The sequence below is a fragment of the Colobus angolensis genome, unplaced genomic scaffold (genome assembly GCF_000951035.1).
Source record: "Colobus angolensis palliatus isolate OR3802 unplaced genomic scaffold, Cang.pa_1.0 Scaffold3, whole genome shotgun sequence".
NCBI classification, from domain to species: Eukaryota; Metazoa; Chordata; class Mammalia; order Primates; family Cercopithecidae; genus Colobus; species Colobus angolensis.
In genome coordinates, this window is record NW_012116265.1 from 5,617,251 (window position 1) to 5,641,092 (window position 23,842).

A 23,842-nucleotide genomic window follows, 5' to 3' on the forward strand; every position below is an offset into this window, starting at 1 on the left:
CTGGTGGAAGAAATTTCTAAGCAGTAAAGCATTCAAGGTGTGACCTGGCTGCTTCTAAAAATGACATAAAACTTGAACTTATATTTAAAAGGGAAGGAGAGCATAAATGTTTGGAAATTTTACAGCCTGGCCTTGTGGTAGGAAAGAAAAACTAGTTTTCAGGGGAGGAATTCAAGCAGGCTGCAGAAATTGGCATAAAAAGAAGCTAAGTGCTAATAACCAAGACAATGGGGGAAAAGGCATTGAATGCATTTCAGAGACTTTTATGTCAGTCTCTCCCATCACAGGCCTGAAGGCCTAGGAGGACAGCATGGTTTTGTGGGGCAGGCCCAGGGCCTCTCTGCTCTGTGCAGCCTCTAGACACTGTTCCCTGCATTCCAGCCACTCTAGCTCCCACCATGGCTAAAAGGGGCCCAGATACAGCTGTGGGCACTGCTTCAGAGGGTGCAAGCCATAAGGCTTGGTGGATTCCACATGGTGTTAAGCCTTCAGGTGCACAGAATGCAAGAGTTAAGTCTTGGGAGCCTCTGCCTAGATTTCAGAGGATATATGGAAGAGCTTGGATGTTCAGGCAAAAGCCTGCTGAAGGTGCAGAGCCCTCATGGAGAACCTCTACTAGGGCAGTGGAGACGGGAAATGTGGGGTTGGAGCCCCCATATGGAGTCCCCACTGAGGCACTGCCTAGTGGAGCTGTGAGAAGAGGGCTGCCATCTTCCAGACCCCAGAATGATAGATCCACCAGCAGCTTGCACCCTCAGCCTGGAAAAGCCACAAGCACTTAACACCAGCCTGTGAGAGCAGCTGTGAAGGTTGAACCTTGCAAAACCATAGGGGTGGAGATGCCCAAGGCCTTGGGAGCCCACCCCTCATGCCAGTGTGCCCTGGATGTGAGACATGGAGTTAAAGGAGATTATTTGGAGGTTTAAGCTTTAATGATTGCCTTGCTGGGCTTTGGACTTACATGGGGCCTGTAGCCCCTTTCTTTTGGCCAACTTCTCCCTTCTGGAATGGGAGTATTTACCCAATTTCTATACTCTCAGTGTGTCTTGGGAGTAACTAACTTGGTTTTGGTTTTACAGGTTCATAGGTGGAGGGGACTTCCCTTGTCTCAGATGAGACTTTGGACTTTTGAGTTAATGCTGGAATGAGTTAAGACTTTGGGGATTACTGGGAAGGCATGATTGTATTTTGCAATGCTGGAAGGACATAAGATTTGAGAGGGGACAGAGGTGGAATGATATGGTTTGCATATATGTCCCCACCCAAATCTCATGTTCAGTTGTTAACCCGGATATTGGAGGTGGGGCCTGGTGGAGGGTGATTGGATCATGGGGTGGTTTCTCATGAATGGTTTAGCACCATCCCCTTGGTGCTGCTCTAATGATAATGAATGAATTATCATGAGATCTGGTTGGGGTTTGTTTTTTGCTTTTTTTTTTTTTGAGACAGAGTCTTGCTCTGTCACCCAGGCTGGAGTGCAGTGGTGCGATCTTGGCTCACTGCAACCTCTGCCTCCCAAGTTCAAGCGATTCTCCTGCCTCAGCCTCCTGAGTAGCAGGGATTACAGGCGCACGCAACCACACCCAGCTAATTTTTAGTATTTTTAGTAGAGACGGGGTTTCACCATGTTGTTCAGGGTGGTCTCAAACTCCTGACCTTGTGATCTGCCTGCCTTGGCCTCCCAAAGTGCTGGGATTGCAGGAGTGAGCCACTGGGCCCAGCCTGATCTGGTTGTTTTAAAGTGTGCAGCGCCCTCATCAACTCTCTCTTGCTCCTGTAACCACAATGTGAGGCACCTCCCTTCCCCTTCACTTTCCGCCATGATTGTGAGTTTCCTGAGGCTTCCCCAGAAGCAGAAGCCACTGTGCTTCCTGTACGGCCTGCAGAACCATAAGCCAATTAAACCTCTTGCTTTGTAAATTACTCAGTTTCCAGTATTTTTATAGCAGTGCAAAAAGGGATTAATACATATACATATATATTCAAAAATATAAATTTAAATAATAAGTGTACCCAATTCAACTTTAGAAGAGCTTAACCTCTTCTAGCTTAATGTATAGCTTCTTTTCTTCCATATTAAGAATTGCAATTTTCAAGAAAACAGTGGATGATAGAATTCGAATAGGACATAATCACTCGTTTGTTTGATCCTCCATTACATACACAATGATTATTTCACAATACTGCTATCAATACTAACCCACCATAAGATTACTGAAAACAACTTAAAAATTATGTTTATGCTCTTCCCAACTTTTCCCATTTTTTAGTTATACCATAACTATATTGTCATAGTGTATAACTATTGCACATCATAATCTTGCCTTTCATACTTTCATTTTGACTTCATTCTATAAGTAGTTATGTATTTAATGCTCACTACCAGTATTCATGTTGATGCCTCCTTACATGTTGAATGTCCAAAGTTTGTTCTCTAGTGGATTCTTCAGGAAAGGTTTAAGGGAAAAATATTCTTTGAATTCCCAGATGTTGGTAATAGCTTGCCTACAGCTTTTAACCTAATCTTGAAAGTCAGTTTGGCTGGGTATGAAAACTTCAGGTTGCATTCTTTTTTCCTTCAATATCTTAAATGTATCACTTAGTTATCTTCTGGCATAAATGTTGTGCTTGAAAAATCTGATGACAGTCCCTTTTCTTTCCACTATAAGTCTACTTGAGCATCTTCTTTTGATGCTCACTGATGAGCTTTGTTAAATACAAGAGCCTGTTCTAACATTACCTTAGGATTTATGAAAGAGGATCATGTCCAAACTTGGAGGGACCCTGAGAAGTATATGAAATGCATTATGAGGTGGTGAGAGGGGATCTACACATGGCTTTGTAGAAACAGTGGTCCAGAGCATGGATGCAGGGGCAAGAGAAAGACACCATCAGCAGAAAGTCATTTACATACACATATTCCTTGGGAATTCTAAAAAATCCACTGGGAAACTCTGAAGAAATGTAGATTTCTGATAGTTCATGCAATAAGCTTAGCAATTCTCATATTTTGAATACAAAAGGAAATAAAATAATTTTCTGTTATAGGCTGCCATGTCTGGTAATAGGCTGGGCACATTGGAAAGAGGTTAGAAATGTGACTGGAAATGAATGCAAATATGCCTTCTATACTAGTATTGATTAGCTAGAATATATAATAAAACAGAGGCCTCATTAACAGTAGTAACCAAAAATTTTTTTTCTTAAAGAAATAATCTAAAAAGAAAGAAATAATCCCAGATTTCTGATCCTAGAAAGCTAGTAAACCAAGTTAATACAAAGACTAGCATAACATGTAGAAATGCAGGATACAATCTATAATATATAGCAATTTTTTAAAAACATGCTTGCTGAATTCACATAAAAGAAAACCTACAGGTATAAAAAATAAATAAGGAATGGGAAAACAGAACTATAGGTTCAAAGGGTGTTACAAGCAAGATCTAACAATTCTTCAAACAGTAATTCTCCGGTTACAGAAACTGGATCAATAAATAGAAAAAGGGGGAAAAATATCCATCTTATTTTATGCCATATAATCTCTATACATGTGGTGAAAGCATTTGGTAAAATCCAACACAAATTCATAATAGACACTTATAACAAATTTCTTTAGCCTGAGAAAGGAGATTACTGAAAAAAGCAAGAACAAATATCATACTTAATAGTGAGAACTGACAAGGATGCCTTCCTTGGCAATTTCATTCAGTGCTATTATTCTGGAAGTTCTAATTGGCATAATAATATATGCAAACAGATAAAAGTTAAAAAAGTTATGTAAAGAAAATCAAATTTTTATTGTCTGCAAATAAAATTAATATCTCTGTAAAAATCTAAGCAAAGTTAAAGACAAATGACTAGAATTAATAAGAGACTTCATCAAAGTTGCTAGATACTAGATTATCTTATAAGAATGAATTAATTCCTCTATACCACCAATAAACAATTAAAGGATAAATTTTAAAAAATACCATTTACAGTATTTACAGAAAAATCTATTAGTGACCCAGAAATAAATCTACTGGAGATGGCTAAGATCTTGATGGAGAAAATTGTAAGTTCTTATTGAAGGGCATAAAAAATTTACATGAAATAGAAACATATGCTAACTTCCTGGATGGAAAGTCAAAAATATGTAAAATCTCTCAAAGTTTATCTATAAAGTTTAATGCAATTCCAATTAAAATTACCAGAGTTTCCTCACATAACTTGATAAACTTATTCTAATATTCTGATAGAAGTGTGAAAGGCCAAGAAAAATAAAGACAATATTGAAGAAAAACATTCATAAGGGAAAGTAGACTTTCTTTACCAGATACAGGGATTTATTATAACGCTATTTTATAACACTGTTATAACACTATTCACACAGTGTGGTTATGGTGCAGAAATAGATACAAAAGACCAGTAAAAGAGAATACAAAGTGTAGATACAGACTTAGGTATATACCAGAATGAAGCAATATTAGGAAAGTGTTATTGCATAGAGAAGAGAGAGTGGTGATTCAATAAATAAGTGGTTCAAAAACATTGGCTTCCTGTATGGAAAAATGTAACAATATAAATTGGATATAAATTGGATCATATAAACATATAAATTCAATTGTTACCCACAGCACTTGCTAAAATAAATTTGAGACAGTGCTCTGAGTGACTATCATAGACTCTCCCACCTATAGAAGTGGCATGCCTATCACCTACATGATGATTTATGATTGACATGAGGAAATAGGGGAAAGATGGTCCCTGGCTGAAGGACTAATGTTTGCCCTGATGAAGAAAGAAGCAAGCTGTGGATGAGGAGGCTGACATCACTGAAGCTTGGCTGGCCACAGTTGAAATGTGAAAAGCTTTAGTAGGCCGTGTTGAGTTTGCAATCTGTCCTAAGAGCAAATAGAAGCCAGAAGAGTTTTCAGTGGGACAAGCACTGATTCAATTTTTAAAATATCCCTCTAGCTGCTGTGTAAAGGATGAATAAGAAGGTCAGGAGTGCATGTGGAAAGACCTATCAGTTGTCCAGAGACAGACTGTGGAGGTGGCTATGGCATTATGAGGAAGTTAGACATTTTAGAAGAATGGACCTAAAATGGGACATGGTTACATGAGCAGAAATGTACCACTATCTCTTTGTAGCTATGGGAACTGGCTCCAGGACTCCCTGAGGATACCAAAATCTGTGGTTGCTCAAGTCCCTGAAATATAATGATGCAGTATTTGCATATAGCCTGTGCTCATCCTCCTGTATACTTTAAATCATCTTTAAGGTTACTTATAATGCCTAATACAATGTAAGTGCTTTTAAATAGTTGTTATACTGTATTTTTTAGGCAATAATGACAAAAAAAAAGTTGTACGTGTTCGGGACAGGGGCAAACATACATTTCTTTTTAAAATATTTTTGATCTGAAGTTCTTTCAGTCCTTGGATGCAGAACCCACGGATACGGAGGGCCAACTGTATTTTGTTACAGTTCTTCCCCAATTTCAGACAGCAAGGCTAAAGCTCCAAATGAAGAGACACTTTCAAAGGTTGCAAAAGACAACAAAAATTTTATTTTGGGTAAGAACTGTAACAAAAGATCAAGTAAAAAACTCAAGTAAGGGGTAGACTTTACGCTTGGGTGGAAAGATGGAGAGAATACCAGAATCACTGGAGAGCTTTGTTCAAATTATATATATTATGGACATATCATGCCTCCAATTCAGGCATCAAAAATTCTGCTGGGGGAAAAATTAGATGGATTATTGAGAATTTAGTATCACAGCCACAGCATATGAAAATCCAACCGTAGAGTTGGCTTAGTACTTCTAAGAAAAGGCATACTAACAATTCCTAGGGAATGGTAGGAAATTGTTGCCTTTATAGACTGAGCTCTTTGCAATTCCCAGAAAAATATTTCCTTCATTGTTTGATCTCCAGTGATCCATAAGAAAGTAAAGGGCAAAAGGAAAGAAGGTGGTAAAACTCCAAGTCAGGGACAGCTGCAAGAATACTGGAGAGGACTGGCCAGGCATGAAGGGCTGCAGCCTTGGCCACCGTGGCCGACTGCATGAATATCGTAACTAGACACCCAAGTCAATATCACTAGCAATCTCATTTGGAAATGCAGGACCTGGACTCATCACCATTTTCCCAACATCCTGTAACTCCAGGGAATTTGTATGGAGTAAGGGAGGGTGCCCTAGGAATGACTGATGCATCAAAAACTCACGGGATGGGAAAACTTTCTCAAAGGAAGCACTGTGATATCCCTACACCTAGCCCCACTGAGAATCATGGCTGTAAAACCCCTGTAGCCTCTTTCCTAGGAAGGGCCCTGTTGTAGGTTTTGAGTTATCCAAGATTTTTTATAGTAACATTGAAATAGCCTACATTCATTATTGTGTAGTTATCCAGGTACAACTAGATTCGATTTGGAAGGGACCTTCAGGACCATCTAAATCTCATTTTACAGATAAGAAAACTAAGAATTTGGCTAAGGTCACATAGGAAGAGTGTAGTGTGGTATCTTTGATACTAAAATTCAGGTCATCTGCCTCCCACCTCATTACAGCACCTATCACACACACTTCTATTCAGTCAAGCTACCCTGACCTAAGAAATAGAGCACATTCTATTTCTAACCTCCTGCTGTGAAATGCCAACTGCTTTTTCAGTCTGCATGAAACTATGGAGTTGCATCATGAATGTGCCATTGGAGAAACACAACAGGATGAATTCTTAACTTTCAGGCTCCCTATTATCCTCATATATATTACTCCAACTCTCCACAAGGAATTTGAGTTTCAAGGGGTGAGTGAAATACATCCTGCAGAACTGTTACCTCATGTTAACAATGGCTTGGGAATAAACATCCATGGATTGCAGGATGCCTCTAGTAGCGACAGCAGCTTGTTTTTCACAAGACTTATTTCTAGAAATGGACATGGAAAGGGAAAATAACTTACTGTTGTTTGTTTTTGATCGAAAAAGTGGGCAGATTTAAAATGCATTGGTATGTGTTCTTATACATTTGTGTCTCCTGGTTATTTCTTGCAAAACATTCTATGTGGCTCCAGTCATTCATACATAGACCTGCAGTAGTGTTTCCCAAAGTGACTCTTAAGGAATTCTGTTTCTTTGAGATATTTCATGAGAGTATGCAGAGAGAGCTGCAGTCTATATCTTGCCTCTAGAAACATCACCTTTCTCATTAGCAGATAAAAGGCCTTGGAAGTCCTTTTGTGTAGCCGATTTTCCAAACTTCTTTGATCATGGAACTCATGTTGACTTTTTTCATGTACCCTCCTTAGAACTCAAGTTCCACGGGACACTCTTCGGAAGTCCTGACTTATGAGTATCCTCCAGGAGTTTAACACCCTGGAGGGGGATTTTTGGTCACAATGGCTCTCTGTACCACCTCATAAATGCAGTTCCAGCTGTAAGCCTGACACCAAGGTGACCACCGACATCAGCAAATTCTCTTTTGTCAAAATGTGACAGTGTCTTTCAACTTTCCCCCTACTCCTGAATGTTTGAAGAACTCTCAGTGCATATTAGCCATCACCATGGTTAAGACTGAGACCTCTGCAGAGACAATCTTGATCCTCCAGCTCCCGTTTCACATAGCCCATGTCACCTTCAGCACTGAAATCCTTACCTCAGGCCATGGAAGATTAGGAGGTTCACAGCAGGTTGCTTTGCCTTTTTTTTCCCCTATTCTTTTTTGCATTTTCTTCTGGGTCTCTCAAAGGCCATCTAATTCTTCTCTGTCATAAGCATAGATTTTGGAAACTACTTTGTTTCCTAAGCATACCCCTGAGAGGACTCACCCCTTACCCCCAGCAGCTTATCAAAGTATTTCTGTATTTCTGTCAAACTAGTGGAATGCTCCTCCAAGAAGAATTCTGATTACATTTTCCCATGTCGTTGTTACGGACGCTGTATCTATATAAAGTGGGAAGATGCCAATAAGGGTCCTTGCTCCTTTACTGTAAGCTCCCCTATCTTTTATCTCTCTGTTGGTCTAGACGTGTGGTAATCAACCCTGGTTGCCCATAACAGCCTTGTGAGCAGCCTTAAAAATACAGATATCTGGGCCCCAATTTCTGAGATTCTGATTTAAATGGTGGAGTCCATGCATCGATTTTTTAAGCACCAAGGCAATCCCATTGTGTGCATATCAGAGTACAATATGACTGATTGAGAACACGGAGTCAATGGAAGTTGAAAATGCCATTCATTGTCAAATCATCATAAAGATGAAACAACTATTCTGCTGATAATACACCTGATCACCCAAGTGCCTACTCAGCTATTCTGATCACCCACAGCTCTTCAGGTACAGCTTTTCTTCCAGATGCTCAGAAAAGTGTGATAACATAGTCATTTATTCCTGCTCCTGCTCATTGATCTCCAAGCTTGTGAGAATGGGAAAATGAGGAATGTTTAGGCACTTTACTGATAGATGTCCTTGGTATAACGTTACACTTAAAATGTACAGCTGGGGATGGATTTTCAGCCAGCTCCTCTGTGCCCAGTCCAGGGCACTAGTGACTGGCTTGTTACTTGTAGGCAGTTGGTACAACTCGCTCATCTCAGAGGTGTGGGGAGGCAGAGTCTATCAGAGATTGTTAATGAAGGTAGCTGCAGTAGTACCCAAAGTGAGGTGCTGAACAGGAGTGATGGGGTAAAGACAGCTCAGTAAGACAGGGGCAAGCAGTCCCACATCTTACCCCTAACTCACTGTTCTGAACTGCCATCCCATCTTCCACTTCTGCCTCAGGAGCAAGTTGTCCTTCAAGATTCAGGACAAATGTCACTTCCTCACTGAAGCCTTCTCTCCCTCCTTGGTGTCTCCATAACACTCTGATTAGACGTCACATGGTATAATATGTTTTCCTACTAGATTCTGAACTCCCCAAGAGCAGCAACCCATATCTTAACTATCTTTGCATCAACAGAGCCCAACACAATGCCTGGCACAGAGTGAGCCTCAATAAATATGTCTATGATATAAATTTGCTAATAAAATGTCTATGGTATCTATTGCCTATCTCAGAGTGAATTTAAGAAATTCAACATCTCTTACAAATGTAGATCATTCACTTAATAGAATGGCGTTGCCATATTATCAGCACCCACAGACAACAAACCTCAAGCTCTGATTTGATAATACAACTCTAACTCTTATCTTACTTGGGAATGGGGGAAAATGATGACTGAATTGGAGGCCACTAAAAAATGGTAGGGAAGAGAAACAGCCAGGTACAACATCGTTTTGTTTAATCAGAATCAAGATGAAACCTCTTTCTGCATAAAGATACTTCAGTGCCTTCTCATCCCCTGAAAATGTTAAGCATTTTCTTAAAAAGAGATTGCTGCTGTTTCTAACATGTGCCCAGGGTTCTGGGAATCAACTAACTCTGTTGCTTCCCTGCTTGCCTGTGCTGGAAATCTCAAAGGAGCTGAGGGAATCTGGGCCTTTGCTCACTTGTTTTCAGGAGGCATGGGACATTCCTATCTGGAGACTGCTGAGAGTAACTCCTCATGAAAATTTGCAGCTAGCTAAATCCATTATGCTTTCTTACTAGATGTAATCCTGACACCCAGAGATGCTAAGCCCAAATGGCCTCAGAAGTCAGGCAGGGAAGGAGAATACTGGAGTAACACTGTGATTGGTAGGAACTGCAGCAAATGGGAAAAATGAATGCTCTGCCTAAAGATATTTAAGTTCAGAATTTTTCCAGAAGTTGACCCTGCCAAACAAAATACATCTATAGGCCAATTTATTCCGAAGGCCTAAGTTTTCAATTTGCATATGGCCATTTTGCTTTTTTGCATTCCTACCCCATACCTCTATGTAATTTTTTTTGCCCTTGACCCGAGAGTAATTGGGAGTGAGGTGCAGGCAGAAGATGTGGCACTGGGATATGTTGTAATTGAATGTTATGAGGGCAATGATAATTACACAAAATTTTGAGTGGGATGTTTCTTAACTGCATTGAAAGACTTGGCACAAGAAAACGGGAAGCTCATGACAGCCAACTGCCAAGTAAAAATAATCTTACAAAGTCAAAGAGTTCTATGGTGACCTTAAAGGAGACTCTTATTTCCTGCAGACTGCTGAAAAGCAGGCCCAGCATCTAGTTTTCAGTGTAGCAGAGCTGCACAGGCGACTCAAGGCATAGCCCAACAGATATCTGTCAAAGTTAATGCCCTGATGGGAAAAGAGTGGGACCACTAACTTGTATTAGAGAGATTTGGGTATATTATCCTGAGAATTCTGAACTCCGACATGTCCCTGAACTCCCCAGGATGGCAGAAGCAACTGATTCCAACTTGCCTGAGGGGAACAGTCTCCCCTTTTCTGGAGTCAATGAAATGACACCACTTAAGGCAGGTGCTTTGCAATATGGCACTAGTTCTCTTCCAGATCCAGTTCTCATTAGTTCCAGGCCAATGACCAGAGTCAGGTCTCAGCACAGTCTGATCAAGGAAGTACAATCTCTGCTCCAGGAGGAAAAGTCTATACTGAAAAGGATTTGCAGGACCTGGGACACATGTGGAAGCAGATCTAGAGGGCATCGTCCTGGAGTGGGAAGACAGATAAAAGGTTGCATAGGGAGCATTTTCAACAAGGGAGAGCTCATTCGTGACTTAGGTTTCAATGCTTTGGAAACATCTCAAGATGATTCTGAAAATCTGTTTGGATGGATCCTTAAAGCTTGGACAGTATGATGGCCTTCAGTAAATGAGATAGAGATGCTAGGACTTTCTTGAATTACAGTATTGAAAAAAGGATCAGAAGGATCATAAAGATGGGGCAATTAGAATTAATTTATTTTATTAAGATCTAAAAATCTATCACCTGGCCGTGTTCACTCAGTGAACGCAGAATATACTCCATTAACCAAAGAAATAAGGAATGCTGTGGTCAGAGGGACCTGACAATTGTTTAGAAGTTTAATGGAAATTATCTTTGTAAAAAGGACTGATGGTTAGAGATGTTGCCATAAAATTGGGCTCTATATTATCAGTGGGGATGACAGGATTCCAGAGTGGCAGAGCTTGGAATTCTGATAGTTGAACTATCAGAGACATGGTGGACATAATGTCTATAATGAGCACCAACGTCAGGCTGTCAATCAAAATGCCTTAATGGGGATCTTTGGTGTTGGCTAATAGACCATGGTGTTCTTAGATGTGAGATAGCTAGACTGCTGACAAGGATTGCTGACTTGCACTATTTTATTTTTAAAAATGGAGAACTACAGAAGTGTAACATCAGTCACCACAATGAAATCTGCAATTTTTCTTCCAGTTTAAAAATTTGTTAATATGTAGACCTAGAACCCACTAATTGAAAGGGAGGCTGAGTTCCCTTAAAGAATAACATTGCAATGCTATTGCAAATTTATATACACGTGTGAAATATTCCTTACAATCCTTCCCCAAAGGGACCTGTGGCCATTGATAGACCATTGTACACTGGGGTAGGAAGTACACGTTATTTGGTTTTGAGCACTGTTAAATATGGAATCCGAGCTTTCTGATGCTAGTGGACTCAAAACTTCATCATGGAATTCCAGTTAGAGTAGGTATATGGAAGCTAGGTGATAAGTGAAATGTTAGCTCAAGTTTATTTCAGTTATTTTTCTAGTCTCCAAATACACCATTATTTTAAGCATCTGGCAGAACCCTCCCATTGTTTCTCCAACTTGTAGATTAAGGACCATTATGGTAGAAAGGGCTCTATGGAAACCCCTGCAATTTCTGCAATTCCTTCTCCTCCTACACATACACACATACACAAATGCGCACGCGCGCACACACACCTACGTACACATTCATGCCCTATATGGTAAATAAGACGCAATCTGCATCCTAAAAGGAATTACACAGATTTTCACTACCATTAAAGATTTAAAAAATGAGTGTGTGGTGGTCTCATCATATCCCTATTCAGTTGGTTTATCTGTATGTTGAAAAAAACGTATGGGTCATGGCAGACAAAATGTGGTACCTTTCATGAAAAAGATCAGCACAGTCTTTGGCATTTTATATGCAGCTACTAATCTGGAAAGCACTTTGTTTTTAAGTCAGGGGTAGGTAAACTACAGCTCACGGGCCAAATATGACCACAGACTACAAAAGCAGAGTTGAATAATTATAACAGAACCATGTGACTAAAAATATTTATTGTGTGACCCTTTACAGAAAATGTTTGTTGACTAGATTTCCATCAGCAAAAATGATCAAAAGGAATTTGTCTTTACATTTAGAGGGACAACTCTACATACTTACCGTTGTGTTAACTCTCCTGTTCCCTGTCACGATATAATAGCTAGGTATTTCCATAATCTTAACCTTCTGCAGAACGTCACAGTATCATACTTTTCTACTGTATTGATGATTCCATGCTTACTGGAAATGTTAATACCCTAGGTGACCCAGTAAGATACATGCATATCAGAGAGTAGGAGATAAACCCAATAAAGATTCAGGTTCCCACGATATTGGTCAACTTAGTAGCTATCCAGCAATCCAGAATATGCTAGGATATTATTCCAAAGAAATAAGCACATTGTTCTACTTGCAACTCCTATCACTAAGAAAGAGGTACAGTGCTTGGTGAGCCTTTTTGAATTTTGGTGGAAGAATAGACTGCATTTAAAAATACTGCTTTGGTCTATATTCTGGGAGATATAGAAGTTTTGCCTGGGCCACAGTTAACAGAATGCTCTGCAAGCCAGACTATTGAACCATAAAACTCAGTAGATCTAATCATCATAGAGCTCTCCATGATGAAGGAACTGTAGGAAATGAGAATCCCCTTCAAATCTGACAAAGAGTTATCTGGCTTTTGCAAACTGCCATTTCTTTTGCAGCTCCTGGCCTGCTACCGGATATTTGTAGAGATTTAATGCCTGGTTATAAAATCACAAGACACCAAGTGTGAGCTGTTTCTGAGTCCGTTTAGTGTTGCTATAAAGGAATACCTGAGGCTGCATAATTTATAAAGAAAAGAAGTTTATTTGGCTCACTGTTCTGCAGACTGTACAAGAAGCATGGTGCCAGCTTCTGTTTCTGCAGAGGGGCCCAGGCTACTTCTACTCATGGTGGAAGGCTAAAGGGAGCCAGCATGTGCAGAGATCACGTGGCAAGAGAGGAAGTGAGAGAGGGAGAGATAGAGAAGTAGAGGTGCCAGACTCTTTTTAACAACCAGCTCTCATGGAAACTAAAAGAGCAAGAATTCACTCACTAATGAGAGAATGATACCAAGCTATTCATGTGGGATCCACTCCTCATGACCCAAACACCTCCCACTAGGGCCCACCTCCAACACTGGAAATGAAATTTCAAGATAAGATTTGAAAGGAGCAAATATCTGAACTAGAGCAAGCTGTGTGTTATTAGATCCACTAAATCATACATTGGGTTAGCACAGCAGCAATCTACATTGTGGAATGTTGTGTCTGGAAATGGGCCTGAGGCAGGTCCAAAAGGCAAGAGTAAATTGCACGAAGAGGTGGCCCAAATTTGCATGTCATCTGTTTCTATCACTTCGATATCTTTTTATCTCATCTTGCACTTAATGGTTTATAGGGGATTCCCTATGACCAACTGATAGAAGATTGAAAAAACTTCAGACCTGGCTCACAAGTTGTGTCAACAGATGCTAGTCAAAAATACACTGCTGACATATTATAGATCCACTTAGTGGTATCTCTAAAGAGCAGTGGTAAAAGTAAATTAGCCAGCAGGAAAGTGATGAGCAGTAAATTGGTCATCTACTTTGCATGAATGACTGGTGAAGAGTCTGGAAGGAACCAAATTAGAAAACTGGGAAATGATGATGTCACAGGAAGAGGCATATAGATTGACCTATAAAAATGGACACAAATTTTGCAGCTATTACTACCTACCAGAGAACATCTACCACCAACAGGTATCTCAGCAACCAGTGGGGAAGGCTACCTCATCATGTATGTCATTTCATCTCTCTTTCATTGACTGCTTCTATGCTGTACAGTAAGCCCAAGAAAAGGGTGGTCGCACGGCAGAGATAAAGGTTTGCATGAACTCCTTCTAGTCTAGCTAATGATACTCTTGAATGCTCAATTTGTCAACAGCAGAGATTGAGGAGATACCTCAGGCTCTTGGTATCAGGTAGATTACAATTAGACATCTTCTACTCTAGGGGGTTGAGGAGGACAGAAATTTGTCCTTATAGGAATTGATCCTTAATGTGAATAGACCCTGGGTTTGCCCTCCTCGTCTGTGGTTCCTCCACTGGCTTACCATCCAAAACTTTTTAGAATGCTTGACTTATCAATGTATATCTCACACAGCATTGCCACACACCAAGGGAACTGTTTTATAAGAATCAAGGTAATGAGTGCATGAAACAGGATCTAATCATCGTTCCTTGTATCCCATCACCAAGAAGCAGCCATCCTAAGAGAATGGTAGAAATCATATTAAAGGTTCATTAAGATCCCAGCTTCGGGACAACACCTGGCAGGGTTGAATGTCATCTTCCAGGATATGGCATATACATTAAGCCAATAACCAATACGTGTTTTTGAATCCCCAGTAGCTCAATTATATAAAACTGGGAACCAAGTGATTATGGAATTTCTGTTTACCGTCTTGCAACTTTAGCCTGTATTGGATTATAAATCTTAATTGTGATTGTGGATGGGAAAGAGAATAATTCTGCCAGATAAAATGTAAGGGTCCCCTGAATTTGAAGCTGAAAATATCAGTTGCACTCCTCATGCTTATGGGCCAGCAGGGGAGAAAAAGCACATCATTAAAAATAATAGCCCCTGACTCTGCTGAATAACTAGAGTTGCCGTTCCCAGTGAGGACAACAAGAAGCACGTCTGGAACCCAAGGATTTCACAGGGGTATCTCTTGGTGCTCCTGGGTCCAGTAACAGATTTGTACATAGTTTGTATTGTACCTACATAATTGTATTGTCAAAGTTGATACGTAATTGTATTGCAACAACTATGGCCCAAAAAGGATGAGGCCAATAAAGGTTCAAGCCCCTCAGAGATGAATGTTTGTGTCATCCCACCAGGAGACCAACACAGATAGCTAATGTGCTGGCCCATAGTGAGGGAAATATAGAATTGCTGGAAGAGGTTGGAGTCATAAATTACTTATGACTTCAGATCCAGGTCCAGCTATGGAACAGAAGTTTGTCTTGCTTATCCTCAACCAGACTCTGGTGGACCATCCCCTTGAAGGGGACCTTGTGACAGATTGGACGAGTGCTTCCCCTCTTGTAGAATAGATAAGGGCAACTTATTCTCACAAAAATGGGGACCTATATTGCAGTATGGGATTTGCATATAGTGATTGGGGAAAGTGGCCCTGAATAGTACAGAGGTAGACTGTATTATGCACCTTTTATGTGCTAGTTTATATGCTTTGGCCCACCGATTTCATTCAAGCTGCCACGGAGATAACTTGCTCTTAGGGTATATTCTGATCACTTGCATGCAAGTGCAACCTGACATTATTGCAACTTCTCACCTCCTTCCCTGGGGCCACTCTGATGATACTTACGTAAGAACCTTGTTACACTCAAATATGTGTAATATGGAGGTGCAGGGAGTTTCATGCTCTGTGAGACAAACTTTTGACCAATTGGAGGCTGCAGCCAGTGGTTAAATTCTTCACTTTCTTTTCTCCGTGATGAAATTATGCAATTTCTCAGAAGATGGTCCTATGGGATTGAGCAATCAGTCATACCTAGCAGCAGTTAGATCTATAATGCATCCTCCTATTACTCTCCCTCTTTCTCTATTCCACTCCCTTGTTCCTCATTTCTGCTCCCTGGAATTGTACAATCTAATGCAGGCTGGGATATTATCCTACTTCCCAATCTGATCCACTTGTGGCCTTCTGGTGATTCCATTGCCACAGTGAACATTCCCTTCCACTGTACCATAACTGAAATATGGCATCTTCTGAGTACACAAATTTCCCTGCAGCCCACTCAAATGAAGACTCCTGGCTCACCAAAACCATTCCCAGACCATTCTTTCTCCTTGCTCCTTTGAAATGTATGTCATCCAACTAAAATGCCTTCTTGTCCTTCTACGTATCTTTTGTACCTGTCCTTTTCTTGCAACCCCAGATGCCACCTGCCTAGGTCAGGTCTCCACTTAATCTTGCCTGTTTGTTTGAACGGCTCTCTCTTTCCAACATCAAATAACTCTCTGCTTCTCATTTTGCCTCCCTCCACCTATTTTGGACACTGAGACAAAAATAATCTTCCTAAAGCACAAATTGGATTGTGTCATTCACTTCTGAAAACTTTTTTGTGGCTACTTATTGACTTGTTTCTTTCCAACCTTTATCTTCTGCCACTTCCTCCCTCACCATCAGCTTCAATAACACTGAACTACTTTCATTTTCCTAAAATGGAGCCTGTCCTTTGCATGTGCTGACCCTGAAAACAACCTCCCACACTTGATTAACACCTACTTGGCCTTTTGGGTCTCAGAGGCAAGTGTCCTGGACCCTTTCGACATTGAGCTAGTAGCGGACATCTTATCCAACCTTCTTACTTAACTCTTACCGTAGCACTCACTATTTTGTAATTTTTGTCTCTGGATCCTCTGTCAGACTTAAGACTTCCCAATTCTCCTAGCATCTAGTAAAAATCAAGCATCTGGCAAAAATTCATTGCAAGAATGTCTAGATGAATTGTTTTTCTTTTCTTCCTATTAACTTGTTCACCGTCTTTTATAATATCATTAAAAAGAGGAATGTACATTTTTTCTTACGTATTTTCCCAATACACTTAAAAAGTGAAATGAAATGGCATATGAACAGCATAGAATTGACTCGGACCTTTCTCAGGCAGAGTTTATATCATTGGACTAAACCTCTTACAGTCAGCATTTAGGAAAAATAGATTAAATTCCATACATAGATTTGTAATCATTTATTATATTCATATTCCTTTTACATTTTTATATTTTTTAAATCATGTGCCATATTTTTATCACAATAGTGCATCGCAAAGCTGAACACACCTCCTCTTGAATATTTATCACTAGTGGCCTTGAATCTTATGTGATATCATAATCAGAATTTCTACTTCATAGTGACTGATAGAGAACAGCAGTCTTATCTGTAAAAATAGAATCTCCAGGGAATACCGATAGCCTCTTTTCCAATAAAGCAAAATCTATTTGCAGTAATAGGTGTATGCAAAGACCTCCTGAAATTACAGAAGCAAACTCCTTCTGCATCTCGACCTAATTAAGATCCGTTACTCAACAGTGATCAGTCAGATTTTACTGTAAGAAGGAAGAAAACAAGGAACCTGCTGGAGCAACATGGAAACAGATTGGCTATATGTATGGTGCTTACAGTCACAGACATTTGGGTTCAAATTCTTGTTCTGTTTTTAGCCTCTCTAGCTCTCCATCTCTTCTTGTACAGTGGAGAAAATAACACCTACTTCATAATATTGTAGGAAAATTAAGTAAAATATCAGATGTGGAGTTCTCAGCACATAGTATCCTCTCAACATACCCATGGCAGCTATCACTGATGAGTTCCCGGAAACCTGGGACAATAAGGAAATCTATTACAAGAGCCTTAGGAACCAGCATCTTCAGGGAGGGATGGGGGTCAAGGAGCCAGAGGGAGGTGAGAGAGGATGAAGGGAGAGGGGTCATTTCTCTAAAGTAGTTTTTATTAAACTTTAGCAGCTTCCAACCTGGGGTTCAGAATTCTAGGCAATGACCCAATAGTCAGTGAGGCAAGAATAAATTGTGATAAGTCTGGTTCTATTATGGAAAATATTCTCAGCAAACTGCAGGGGAGAGATAGCAGGAAGATCCATGGCTAATGCACTGCTTTTAAAGGACTTTCATAACTCACTGGACACACAGGGATGTTATGTGCTTTTGTCTAGTCATGGACAGACAATAAACACAGTGACTTACTTGTCAGGCAGAAAACTTGATTAATTTTTTTAAGCACTAAGCAGAATCATAGGAAATCATTTCCTTAACGCAAGCCTGAAATAAATGGGAGGTTCATTTGTCACGAATTCATTTTGGTGTTCACATGGTAAAAAAATACTGCCACATGTGGAATGAACCAACGGGGCTTTAGAACTCTGAAATAAACATTGCAAAAAATCATGCCCATAAAAACATTAATCTCTATTTCTTATGCTCACATTTTAAGGTTGGAAAGATCAATATAACATTAGTACTTTATCACTCTCAGATACTTTTATATCCAATATTTCATTTGCATTGAATAACAGATACCATTAGGTGGGCAGGGTAAATATCCTCCTATTACAGACAAGGACACAATATCTGAGAAGTTATCTCATTGGTTTTTTTTTTTTTTTGAGACGGAGTCTCGCTCTGTCGCCAAGGCTGGAGTGCAGTGGTGTGATCTCGGCTCACTGCAAGCTCCGCCTCCTGGGTTCACGCCCTTCTCCTGCCTCAGCCTCCTAAAGTATCTGGGACTACAGGCGCCCGCCACCTCGCCCGGCTAGTTTTTTGTATTTTTAGTAGAGACGGGGTTTCACCGTGTTAGCCAGGATGGTCTCAATCTCCTGACCTCGTGATCCGCCCGCCTCGGCCTCCCAAAGTGCTGGGATTACAGGCGTGAGCCACCGCGTCCGGTCATCTCATTTGTTAAACGTCACGGAGCCTGTAAATGAAAGAACAAAAGTTCAAACAAACCTCATGCCTCCAAATCAAAAGGAAGCCCCAATGGACTACACTGATGCTGCTGTTAGGTATGTTCACAGTCTCATGTATTTTAATGCTTACACAGGCCATTTTTAACACATGTTTAGCAGTCAATGCCACAGGAAATGAACTTAGACCAGGGCATGTGTTTAGACATCTTAGGGATATTTCCCTGATCGGGCCCATGACTAGAGTGTAAAAATGGATAAGAAACTGACTTCCTGTTTGTTTCTCTGTTCCCACTTTTTGTCCTTCTCCGGTTGTGCCCTGGGAGGCTGATCTTAGGACCTACACCAAAGAGATTTCTCACTGGCTTCCTGGTGGTTCATTCAGTAGGGAATTCCTGCAGCATGTTGGAGGGAGGGAGGAGAAGCAGGTGTGGATTTTTGTTTCTTTCCCTAGTTCTCATTTTAATGCCTGACTATAGGCTGGCTGTGCCTGGGGGTCATCTGCAGGCAGACTTCTGTGCCTCCAGGTTTGGTAACCAGCCAGCCCGTCGGCTTGCCCTCTCAGAGCCAGGGGCCTCAGGGTGCCCAGATGTTCTTATCCCCAGTTCCCACATCAGCCTTCTGGCTTCCCTGTACCCTGTCCATCCTTTGTAAATATCTCTTTACTAAACCTTCCTCAGAATACCTGAATTTGAGTCATCTCTCCATTGCCTGCCAGGATCCTTCCTGACATTACCCTCCAGAATGAATATTTCTGAAGGTGTCTATTCTCTATGCAAAGAAACTCAATTTCTCACCATGTATAGAAGGAAATAAACATCGTTTTCAATGGAAAATAATGTAGGGCACATGTCTGATGTCACAGGTTTGTTTGGACCACACAGCCCAGAAAGGTGTAGTCATAGAAACAGACTCTTCTCTCTTTCATTTGGTAACAGCATCCTGATTTTCCCTTGAGAAACCATCCTCTCTTCTCCTTACAGTCTCTGTCATTATGATGGGACCAACTCTACTCTCCAGGGCAGGCATGGGGCCCCGCCTTGGCTTATGAGAAAACTATACGCCCCTAACCACAGTGATCGATTTAAAGATGGGAAGGAACAAGGGCAGGGGAAACTTGACATTTTCCAGAGATATCAAGAAAGACGCTCTCTTCCCACTGGATTTTCTTTTTTTTTTTGAGGCGGAGTCTCGCTCTGTCGCCCGGACTGGAGTGCAGTGGCCGGATCTCAGCTCACTGTAAGCTCCGCCTCCCGGGTTTACGCCATTCTCCTGCCTCAGCCTCCCGAGTAGCTGGGACTACAGGCGCCCGCCACCTCGCCCGGCTAGTTTTTGTATTTTTAGTAGAGACGGGGTTTCACCGTGTTAGCCAGGATGGTCTCGATCTCCTGACCTCGTGATCCGCCCGTCTCGATTTTCTAATCTGTGGAACCTAGGCTTGGAGATGCTGTTAATCATCTTTGACATCATATAAAAGCCAAAATAAAATAGCAAACGGTGGAACTGAGAGATGGTGAAAATGTCCTCCTGGCCACATAGGTACAGCATTTGAATTCAGCCGTACCTGAAAGTGTCCCTGCACTTTTCATCCCTGGACCAGTAATCTTTTTTTTTCTTTTGTGTGATCTGTTGTCACCTTTATCCAGAAAAGTCTACAGTAAAGAAAAAATTTCTGAACTGGGAGACTTGGAATTGGGCTTAGATCTTAGATCCCTCACCTATAAAATGAGGGTTTTGTACTGGATGTTCCTGAAATGCCTTTCTAGAGCTGAACATGGAGAAGGATCAACAGTAGCCAATCTTCCAGGTCAGCTGGAACTGAGAGAAAAGTTATGCCTCCAAGTGAACTCATTCTCTGTTCCCAGCATATTCACCGCAGCACTGCTGTCCATCCAATAAAGGACAGACATCGTTACAAATAAGGGCCCTACCCAGCCCTGGTCAGCCCTATTGATAACTCCCAGGAGAGCTCATCCCATCTTCCCACTTCAACCCAATTAACCAAATACACTATATAATTTTCATGACACCTTTCTTAAAATCTAATCAGCACACCAAATGGCCAAAGAAATATTCCATGTCTACCAGAAGTAAAATGTGGTGCTGGCATTGTGACTGTTAGCATTCCATCTTCATGTCTATCCTCCTTGAAAGGGACTCAAAAAACCCTTCCAAGCCCTCCAAGTTTCCGCCAAGTAATATCTTCCTTCATGCGCTGTGGCTTTTTCATACTTTCCTCTGGCATCCATTTGATGAAAATAATTTTCATCAAATGGATGCCAGAAAAACAAATGAGTTTTAAAGTAAAGATGAAGAAAAATTTTGTAAAGTGTTTAATTTCCTTGTTATTCATCCATTCATTGTTCCACTATCCAATGACCAAGACACTGTTTCTGGGTTGTTCACAGTAGCTCTATTTTCTGCTATTGTTTTTTAGTTGATGAATATTTAGCTTAAGTAAACCAGGTTTATGTAAAATCAATGTAATGGTACAGTCCTGCATAATTTGCCAAGTATTTGATGAAAGGTCACATATTTGCACAGTACGTTTAGATGTGGGAAAGAAACTATCGTTATAGTGCCCTGAAAACCTCATTCCCACCATTGGTGGGGGGCGGAAAAACCCTAAATTTGTGCATAGAAGATATTTCCGTGTCTGATGGCTTAACTAGTCTTTTAAAGACTTGTTTAATATCTTCTGGATAAAGACTCAATCAAGTTTAAGGTCCACACCCCTCTTAGTACTGTTTCTCATCTTGGACATCCACTCACTAGATGGCACTTACCACAAGAGGTGCCTCTCACAAGATGTAGTCTTTCATAAGATGGCAGCTGGATGGAGAGGAAAACTTACCTGTCCTCTTTGCTGTGAGGATGTCCATCTGCTGTTCCTCATACTGTCTTCTGGTACCCTCTGGCCTTTGAAAAGGTCCTGTCTGTCCATTAGGCATCCCTCTGACAGAAGCTGCTGAGACCTCAGCCAGTGTAATTGGTGATCTGGTAGCCTGCTGGGGGTCTACTGTGTCGCCTCCTGTTATACTCCCTTACCTTGGTTCTTGCTAGAGCAGCATCTCCCCATGCTCTCAGTTGCCTCCTCCGTGCACCCCGGGCCTTGGTTGTCCACCCAGCAGCCCAGAGGCTGATTGACCATGGGGTCAAGTTTCCCTCCCACAGGGATCCATGGGAGGCCCACTGGCCCTCATCTCTCTTCCTTACTCTTCTTCCTCTGGGAGCAAGTGACAGTGTTTGGATTCCTTCCCTATCCCACAGCAGAGGACCTATTTCCAGTTATCTTTTCTTCTTAAGTATCACCACTATGGTACACCACCATGTCGATTTTTCTGTTCTGTTGCAATTTTACTGACACAGGGGTTCCCTAAAAGGTGATCTCTTCCCTGAACCCCAAAAAAGGCATGAGTTCCATCTGCCGCTCTGCTTCTGGGTGTCCTTGCTGATCTCTCTTGATGTGAATCTGGAAATATGTCCTATCTCTTGCTCTCGCTTTCTGTACCTCATGGCTTCTTCGTAGAATCAGAAGGTATATCTACTTCATCTTTCTGTTGTTAAAAGAAAAACTTTACCCGAATTAAAGAGAGTTTAATTGAGCAAAGAACAATTTGCAAATTGAGCAGCCTCCTGAGCCAGAGTAGGCTCAGGGACTCCAGCGCAGCCACATGGTGGGAGATTTATAGATAGAAGAAAGAAACATACAGAAAATGGTGTGAGGTACAGAAACAACCAGATGGGTTACTACTTGATGTTTGCATCGTTTGAACACAGTTTGAACAGTTGGTCACCTTTGATTGGCCAAGACTCAGTGATGACACAACAGTAGGCTACAGTCTGAGTGCAACTCCATTGAGGTTCTAGTTCATGATGTACACAGAAACCTTTAGGCTGAACTTAAAATACGTAAGGAGGCAACTTTTAGCTAAACTTGATTTAACACTGTCCAGCAGGGCATCACCAGGTAATATCTTCCTTCATGCTCTGTGGCATTTTGATATTTTCCTCCTTTTCCCTGGGCAATAAACTGGGCTTTCATGATGGAAAACCTCTGGGAGAACAATCACTTATATGGGAATGGAAAATTTAACAATTTAATATCTTCTAAACAGGGCTTCTGTTACATCTAGAATACGTAAAATTTAACAATTTAATATCTTCTAAACAGGGCTTCTGTTACATCTAGAATACGTAAAATTTAACAATTTAATATCTTCTAAACAGGGCTTCTGTTACATCTAGAATATGTAAAACTCTGCTAGTTTCTAGGAAGGGAGCTGAGGATAGGCTCAAAGGGGATTAAAACGTGAATTAAACATGATTTCTGTTCTTAAATAGCTTTTAACTTGGAGGAAGAGATGGACATGAACACCATTGGCCAAGGCATGGCATAGGAACCAAATGTGGCCTGCACCACTGGGTGATGAGATCAGACAGGGGTGAAAGATCACTTAGATCCCTTAAAAAGCTGGCTGCTTTCAGTTTGCTTCTTCTAAATTCTGTAGGTTAGAGACCACAGCCGGAAACCTGATTAGCTGCAGTCTTTCAGCCTAGACATTGGCTTGAGAATTTCTGTCTCAGCAAACATCAGGTTGGGCCTGAACTTGGGGGTGGGAGGGATCCGTCTCTTCACTGGGTGGGACTGTACCTTTTTTCTGGTAGATGGCAATTAATAGGAGGTACTTAGGAAAGGGCTGCACTCTATTTGAGAGCAGTAGTTCTCAAACTGTGTCCCACCCACATTTGTGTTATCAGGGAACTTGTCAAAAACACAAATTCTCAGGCCCCACCCTAGGCCTGCTGAATCAAAATATCTGGGGATGAAGCCCAGCACTCGGTCTTAACAAGCTCTCCAGGTGATTCTCATCCATGCTAAAGTTTGAGAACCTCTTCTAGACTCTAAAATGATGTAACTCCACACCTGCACCCAGGGCCCAGCAGCACTGGCATTACATGGGAATTTCTTAGAAATGTAGAATCTCAGGCTCCACTTCAGATGTATTGAATAAGAATCTTTTAAACTAAGATTCCTAGTTAATTCTTATAAACATTGAAGTTTGAGAAACATTGCACTAGGTGATTGGACCTATATTCAACCTGGATTCTAGATCATAGGTGGACAGTATCATTTTTAAAATTATTGTTGTACTTTAAGTTCTG

The 23,842-nt window shown here is 41.0% G+C and overlaps 1 long non-coding RNA gene across 1 annotated transcript in view; it reads right to left on the reverse strand.

Moving 5' to 3' along the window:
* Positions 1 to 23,842, reverse strand: part of LOC105517074 — a 104,375-nt gene that overhangs the window by 57,996 nt on the left and 22,537 nt on the right. Inside the window, exon 2 of the long non-coding RNA XR_001002605.1 lies at positions 17,961 to 18,035. This is a non-coding gene — a long non-coding RNA (uncharacterized LOC105517074). The remainder of the gene's footprint in view (positions 1 to 17,960; positions 18,036 to 23,842) is intronic.